We start from the raw sequence: 8,863 nt of genomic DNA on the forward strand, positions 1-8,863 counted from the left end.
TATATTCTAGGGGGTGTTTCACAAAGATTCTAAGTCGAACTTAACTCTGAGTTGGACTTTTATATTACGGAGAGCCATTTGTAGCCTTAAAATGAAATATATTCAAAAGCAAAATCCAAGTATTTTAGACTTTTCATAAATTCCACATCAAGAACATGAAATCCCACGATAATAGAAATATGAATAATTTGAATCAACATTTCATGCCTTTTAAAATAATTTTTACAAAACATTTTCAATGATGCTTACGGCTTTCCATAATTTTTAAGTCCAAATTAGAGATAAGTTCAACCTAGGATCTTTGTGAAACGTTAATTCCATCGATTTACTTTTCTCTTTTTTATATCCCAAAATCTAAGCACATATCTATTGTGTGTCTACTTGTCTTTTTTTTCTTCTCCAAAACAACAAAACTTGCTCCTAAAATGTAAAAATGGGTTAGTTGATATTCATGTAACCAGGTAAAGAGACATTGGCCCCCTCCCTAGAACACTATGCATTTTATTGCAATTCTTCTCTTCCCTTCTCTGCTACTCCTACCCCTCCTTCCACCTTTTATCTGTCTATTAACTATGTATGCTTGTGTGTGTGTGCATGTGTGATGGTGTGTGTGTGTGTGTTGGGTGTATGTGTACACATTCTGTAGGCAATCTGTAATCATTCGTGTTTTCTTACCCTTTTTTTCTCTTTACTTTAATACAGGGAACCGTTCACAAACGTATGCTTCTTCGTGGATACTCTCACCATTTTATTGAACAATTATTATTTTGTTTTATACTAAATCTGTTTCAAATTTTGACATTCATGTATTATCATTGAAAAACCTATTGTATGTATTTTGAATGTTTTTATTAAAATGGTTGAACACGTTTTTGCTATATGACATCTACCTTGATCATCAATTTTGCTAAAAAGTATTGTTATGAGCTTTGCACTTGTATTAGTTTTCTGAATACATTAACGTTGAAATAATGTATACTGCTACAGGAAATTAAGTTCTTTTACATGAAAAATTATTTATTGTCTGGAGAAGCAAAGGAAACATCATGATTCATTGATCATAAATAGTTTAGAGCAAGAAATGTGTGTATACATGGACCATTCACAGATTCCCCAAGTTCAGATTCCAGGGAAGACTGATAGTGAGCACTAAAAAAAAAAAAAAAAAAAAAATTTCCCCCTCAACCACGCCCCCCTTGAGTAAAAAAAAAAAGGAAGAGGATTCGGGGGGGAAATGGCATCTAACAACATTCCCCCCTTTTGAGTAAAAAAAATTGGGAAATAATAGGGAAAAATAGGGAAGAATAGAGAACATATGGGGAATCGGGAGAAAATAAAAGTAGAAAAAAAATCGGAGAAAAAAAAAAACAATTGGGAAACCGATTAAAATTGGGTTTTATCAGGCCTGGATTCATAGCGGTTTCATGACACAAAATAACTGAATCACAATGAATCACACAGAATCATGATGACAAGGAACATTTAATATACCTGTATATAAAGACCTCTCAAGGTGTTTAAAGACAGGTGGTCTTTACATACAGGTGGTCACTAAAGCGGGTTTCAAGATACAGTACATGTATTTCAACTATGAATTCAAACATCATGACCACAGGAAAGTTTTCCATATATGATATCAATCAAGGATGGATCCAGAAATTCTCTGAGTGGGGTGGGGGAGGGGGGGGGGGGACCCAAGTACAAACCTTTTTTTTACACAAGCCCCAACCCCCCCCCCCCCCCCAACGAAACCAAGAGGAACAAAAGTTGTTGGTCTCCGCTTTTAGGCCTTTTTCAATTTGTAATCTTCATCAGCTCGAGATTGCCAAATATCCTGCTACTGATCCTGGATATATTTGACAGGTGAAGGCGTAAACAGTGGGCTTTTTGCTCGGGAAATCATCCCAACATATCTTGAGCTAGTTAGCAAAATATCCCACTATTTATCCGGTGCATCTTCACAAGCCCGAAGACTCGCACAATGCGCGAACACTGAGCCAAATATCTTGAGCTAATTTCTCGAGCTGATGAAGACGCGATTTGTAACTTCGGGCCTATTTCCCAAATCAAAAATAGCGTGCTATTTGGCAATCTCGAGCTGATGAGGACATACCTAATGTGTGGGGGGGGGGGGGGGTAACAGACTATTAAAACGCAAAGACTAAATCTACAGCTGACCAACTGACATTGCGCTATCATGCTCGTGAAAGCCATGGCCCATAGTGCCACAATAATGTCAAAATAGTGTCTATAAACTTGTAGCCCTTCAGTTTCTACGCTTTCAAGGAGGAGGAATAATGTCACGACAGGCTATCGAACATGTGTATCCGCACACTCCCGTCTGAACTGCAGCTAGCCAGTTGGAACCAGTTCTGACTGGATTCACCAGGTTGACTTCTACTTGTTGGTCTCCAGCTCAATCGTTTAACAGTCATTTTGTGACCCGAGCTGGAAAAAAAATAATCAAACCAATTAAATATAACACTCTCCAAAAGTGAATTTGATTGGAGTACACAAATATTAATACTATAAAGGAATCTTTTTACACTTTTATCATGTCCTTTTATCTAGAACTTGTCTTAAGACACATACATTTAAGATTGCTTTTGCATTCATTAACTTATCCTGTTCACATTGGTGTGTATTTCAAATGTATTGTAATCTGTAGGTTTATTTGCACTATTTTGTTTTGTTTAATATGTAAACACTGTAATTGTTTATCAGTCTATTTTGTTTGTTGTAGCGCTTAGAGACTTCGGTGGTAAGCACTTTATATATAAGTAACGTTTTTATTATTATCATTATTATCAATTCACCACAAATGCAAGTCCTACATGCTTTCATAAAAAATAGAGAACTGACCCCTGGTATATTCTACTCACTGTTTAGGTAAGGATACGAGACACGCGCAGTTGGCTGGGAAGGATGCCATGAATGGACTGATATTGATCCTGATTCTACACCAACAGCCAGGATGTAGCTGTCAAAATAAATATTTAAGTACTAGAAGGTTGAGTTCTCGGGGGGGGGGGGGGGGGGGGTAGTGAGCACATTTTTTTTTTTTGATCCTCAAAAAAATTTCAATTTGCACCCCCCCCCTTGAGCGCCAGGGGGGGGGGCCCAACCCCCAAAAAAGGTAAAAATCACGTGATTTTACATGATTTTTTTCTCAAGGGGGGGGGGGGGGGCCCGGGCCCCCCGGCCCCCCCCCCCCCCTGGATCCGCCACTGCTTTATAAGTAACGTTTTTATTATTATCATTATTATCAATTCACCACAAATGCAAGTCCTACATGCTTTCATAAAAAATAGAGAACTGACCCCTGGTATATTCTACTCACTGTTTAGGTAAGGATACGAGACACGCGCAGTTGGCTGGGAAGGATGCCATGAATGGACTGATATTGATCCTGATTCTACACCAACAGCCAGGATGTAGCTGTCAAAATAAATATTTAAGTACTAGAAGGTTGAGTTCTCGGAAGAGGTGGAAAATAATTTGTTAGCGTTATCATTGTTACTATGCAAGTGTGGAAGAACATCAGATAAAAAATGTTCCCTGAAAAGCATGGCTCTTGAAATGCTTTCATATTCTAAATATGGCATTAAACAACGTAAATATCGGGACAGATTTTTATGACACATGTTCGTGTAGCCCCATATTTATCTTTTTGTGTACAGGTGCTTGTAATTTTACCAAGACTTGGCCAAATTTCTTATCATTTTGATGATTCCAGAACCTAGCAGTACACACCAATACTTATAGGCCTATGCTAGATGAGCAACCTTTTATGATCGATTCCACACTGTTTCTTTAACAATGCAATTGCATGACCAGAACTCAACTTTATCTTTAAAGGTACCGGTATTACAAAGTTTTGGTATAGGGTCATGAATTTGGTTTAAATGAACATATTGGGGAGCATATGCGATCCTACAATGTTCAGTGATCGTTGTCGCGGTTGCAATCGAGTCTAAAGTTATGAAATTGTAAATAATACATTTAGGTCAAGATATTAATTAAGCTATGAAACAATGTTTCTTGACTATAATCGACCGATTAGGTATTCACGTTTGGAAATTATATATCACAACTACATATTCTGAGATTTCCATGGTCACAGCTACCATTGTACGGCCGTAGGCGCTATTTGAAATTCATCAAAATTTACCGGGAGCACTTGAAAGTAGAAGTGCTTTAGGGACTAAATATTTTAGTGTTTATAATACATCCAAAGGGGCATCCAAATATATCAAAATTGTAAAGAATCACTATCCACCCAATTTTCAAAATTTCCCAAAACTTTGTATTACTATGTATGGTTACTTATCTTATGTTTATATTTGTGTTATATGTTTTTTGATTTTTGTTTCTTTTTATTTAATGTTCGTTTTTTTTTCTTCTTTTTTAAAATCTTTGCTTACATGTATATGCTATGAATGCTTTGGGAACTATGCGTGTACAAGGCCTAAGGGCATTATTTATGTAGTTCCCCATTTCATTTCTAAATTTGTTCATGAATAATTTTGTATCTTTTGTATCAATGTAATTTTTAATCGATAATGAAATAAATGCGAATTCAGTTCAATTCAATTAACAAGCTTGAGTTCCGGTAAAGAATATAATTAATTTGTCAGCTTTTTTAATGTCACTTTGGAAGAATGCCATAGTGAAGAGGTCCCCTAAATATGATTGCTCTTCTAATGCCATTATATTTTGAATATATGACAAGAAATAGCTGAGAGCTTTAGACCAAACAAAAATGCCAAATGAGGGTGTAGTCCCAGATACCCATTTCTGTGAGCTATGCATGTGATTTTCGACATGACTGTCTAACAATATACCTCAACACACTCTACATGTAAGACCCAAAGTCAAATATGATTTCATAGAACAATCACAGCTGCACAAGTAAAAAACTACTAAGATAGGTTTACTTTAATTACAATTGTCAAATTTGCACTTCATAATTTTTTGGTGGACAGTTGCTAAAATCGATTTTGATTTATCATTATTGATTTACCAATAGAAGCCATTGGACATGACTGTGTTACAATATACCTCAACACACTCTACATGTAAGACCCAAAGTCAAATATGATTGCATAGAACAATCACAGCTGCACAAGTAAAAAACTACTAAGATAGGTTTACTTTAATTACAATTGTCAAATTTGCACTCAACAATTTTTTGGTGGACAGTTGCTAAAGTCGATTTTGATTTATCATTATTGATTTACCAATAGAAGCCATTGGATTTTGGGAACACGAATGCGGGGGAGGGGGCCGGGCTTAGCACTTAAAAAAAAATTGAAATTACCATAGTATTCTATACACTTCACTTGACATGTATGCAAATTTTCGCGGCGATTGGTCGTTTCACGGCCGAGATTATAGTGGGGGCCTTAGAAGCCCCCCCCCCCCCCAGGGCTATGCAGTTTCAAAATAGCCCGGGCTAAATAGGGTTAACCTAAACACACTATTAGTTAATGGTTAATCCACGAATGAAGTTTGAAGTATGGTAAGAGCAGGAAATTGATGGCTGAGCAATGGTTGCAGGAGCATGCGTCATACAACCAATTTTAAGAAGTCATATCATCACTCAGACTTTGTCAAGTGCTGCCTCAACACCAATGAATATCCTTTGGCAAGACATTAATCTACATTCCGTCGGTGGGGTGACAAAACCTTGTATCTCAAAAATCATGAATTTTCAGGAGAGCGAAAAAACTTTCATGTCTCAACAAATTTAGTGCTGTGACACCGTTCTTTCTTTTTAAAACTGGAATATTTATACAATTTTTAATGTCATTGTTGAAATACAGTAAAATAATTGATTTTATATTTGAAAGTGAGTTACAAAGTTTTTGTGTTTATCTACATTGATACAAGTTTTTAGTTTGTATTCAAATTGAGATACAAGTTCTTAATTTCAACTCTGGATGAGTTACCAGGATTTGGTTGAATAAGTTACAAGGATTTGAATACACTAACTTCGGTACTGATAGGCCGTGTGTGAGTTATACGAGGAAAAGGAATTACGTATCTTTTGTTACGAGGTTTTGTCAGTGCAGCTTCAAAGGGGGTTAAAGTTACGAGATTTAGTTTAAGGGTGTTTGTGTGGAATTTGTGAAAAAACCGAGAAGGAGGCGTTCCAAGGATTTATGAGGTGGTGTCGTAGGCCATTACATACAAAATTATGCAAAAAAAAATCAAAATCTCAGAAAATTGAGATACAAGGTTTTGTCACCCCACCGACGATTTGCCACTCTCCACCCAGGTGCTAAATGGGTACCGGTAGGAAGGAATTTCTTGAATTTCACCGAAATCAGTAGCCCACCAGAGCCGGAGTGCCTTAAACACCTTGCGTGGTGGATATGAGCCCTATAAAAATATCCAATATTATTATCATAAATATTATCATTATAACATTTTAGTAATTTCAATACAATGGCTCCATAACTAATTTTTTTATTTACCTTCCATTTGTTGTGAGTTGTCTGGCAAAGTCTATAGCTGTAGCAGAATCACCAACGTCCAGCGGCTTGGACAAAGCTCCGTACTGTCCAAGAGGACCGGCGTCACCTTGGTCCTCATCCACGCTTTTCTTCTTACCCCACACAATCACCTGAAGAAAAAAAAATTAGAAATATTTAAAGGTATAGACCAGGTTTGCAAACGCTCCCCTCTCAAAAAATGAAATGGAAGCTCTTATTACCAATCTGTGAAAGAATATCTTTTGACTCATATGTGATGATACAAATTTTGCCGGGAAACCGCCTACTAATTGATATATTTGGTAAATTACCATATCTGTCTGGACTGGATAGATATCTCATAGTCCCATATACATCTTTCTGTGTTTGTAACTTTACCAAGACTCTGCCAAATTTCTTATCATTTTGATGATTCCAGAACCTTGCAGTACACACCAATGCATATATACTAGATCATCAACCTTTTCTGATCGATTCCACAACGTTTCTTACACAATGCAATCGCATGACCAGAACTGGGCCCCGTTGCATAAAACTTACCATTGATGGTAACTTTGCCATCAATGGTATCTACCATGGAAACCTTGATTTTGATTGGCTGTTGAGCCCTGTTACCATGGTAGTTGCCATTGATCGCAAAGTTATCATCAATGGTAAGTTTTATGCAACGGGGCCCTGGTCTATACCTTTAAAGAGAAGGTCAAGGAGTTCAGCAATTATATTTAAGCCTCATTTGCAGCCTTGGTGAAATATAACATCAGGTTTGGAAGACCAAATAATCCAGAATTTGGGCAGTGTCAAAATCTAGATGGAGCAAAATGGTTTATCAATATAATATAGTACTTTGGAGTAGGAGACGTTCATGCAGTGAGTAGAAGCATACCTGCCAACCTTCTACAGCAAGTATTAGAATCTTGAAAGGAAACATTAGGATATTATGATATTTTTACACAATTTTTTTTCAAAAGAAGTTAGGAATCTGGGTATCATAACATTAGTTTTGAGGGCCAAAATATAGCAACCATTCCTGCACATAGGAATGATTAGCCGCTACGTAAAAGTAAAATAATTTAAAATAAAAATGATGAAGCTTACCTTCTTATCTCTGGAGGATGTAGCAAAAAATTGACTATCATGAGACCAAGAGCATGCCCAGATGATACGTGAATGTACCGATGTCTTCTTATCGGTGTGTGCTATCAACCGATATGGATTATCTATTGAAATCAGTAAGAAACAAAGAGGGTTTAATTTGGTGAGCCAAAATTGTATAGTGCAAATTCGTGTTAATAATAATAACGGCAACAACATTGACAGTGATAATACTACTTCTAATAATACAAATAATGGTAATAATAATAATGATAATGTAGATGTGCCGTGGTCGAGTGGTTAAGTCGCAGGACCGTCGATCACAAGGTCCGCGGTTCGAGACCCGCCACGGCACTAATGTCCTTTGGCAAGACATTGATCTACATTTGCCACACTCAACCCAGGTGATGTAAATGGGTACCTGGCAGGAATTAATTCTTTGAAATGCTAGAGCGCCGCAATGGCAGCACAGCTAAAGCCAGGGTAATAATCTCCAAGTTTGGAAGCGCTTAGTGATTCTAATAAGCGCTATATAAAAACTGAGTATTATTAGGTGGTCTGTCAACGACAGATCACCTATTGTTTTCGTCAGAATTTTCTTTCTTTATTAGGTGGTCTGTCAACGACAGATCACCTATTGTTTTCGTCAGAATTTTCTTTCTTCTTTATTTATTTATTTATTCTTTATTTTTAGGTGGTCTGTTGAAAACAGATCACCTATTGTTTTCGTCAGAATTTTCTTTATTATTATTATTATTCTTTATTTTTATTTATTTCCTACACTTTTTTGTGCCTAGGATAACTCAAGTTCGGTTTCGTCAATTTCATTCAATTTTGGCACAGTCATAGGTCATTGTCATGAGACGTGACAGGAACCTTTTCAAGGTCATCACGTCATCGTGACGTCATCCAGGCGCCATTTTGTGAAATCACGTTATCCATCATATCTTCATGATGCATAAGCAAAGGTCATTCATATCCATATCACATATATTTCAGGTCAAGGGTCAAAAGGTCATGTCATCAAAGGTCACATAAAGGTCATGACGCGCGCGTACGTGCGCGTCAAAATTTTAAAATGCTCAAAATCACTTAACTATTAAAGGAGAGTACGAATCAGGTCATTTTAAGCATTTCAAAATTTTCCGTCCGTAAGTGTCACCGCGCGCGTTGCGCGCGCTCACAACGCGCGGAAAAGGTCAAATTCAAATTGTTTACATGATTTAGATTCCTCTTACCGTAAATGACAATTTACATTAATTTCAGTCACCCTT

General features: G+C 36.8%; 1 long non-coding RNA gene across 1 annotated transcript; it reads right to left on the minus strand.

Moving 5' to 3' along the window:
• Positions 1-3,366: 3,366 nt before the first annotated feature.
• LOC115925922 lies at positions 3,367-7,710 on the minus strand. Its single transcript, XR_004064858.1, has 3 exons — positions 7,593-7,710; positions 6,480-6,628; positions 3,367-3,438 (listed from the first exon to the last, which is right to left on the minus strand). It is a non-coding gene; the product is annotated as an uncharacterized LOC115925922 (long non-coding RNA).
• Between the last annotated feature and the right edge of the window lie 1,153 nt (positions 7,711-8,863).

Source organism: Strongylocentrotus purpuratus, unplaced genomic scaffold, assembly GCF_000002235.5.
Source record: "Strongylocentrotus purpuratus isolate Spur 01 unplaced genomic scaffold, Spur_5.0 spur5_scaffold_19, whole genome shotgun sequence".
In the NCBI taxonomy this organism is placed as follows: Eukaryota; Metazoa; Echinodermata; class Echinoidea; order Camarodonta; family Strongylocentrotidae; genus Strongylocentrotus; species Strongylocentrotus purpuratus.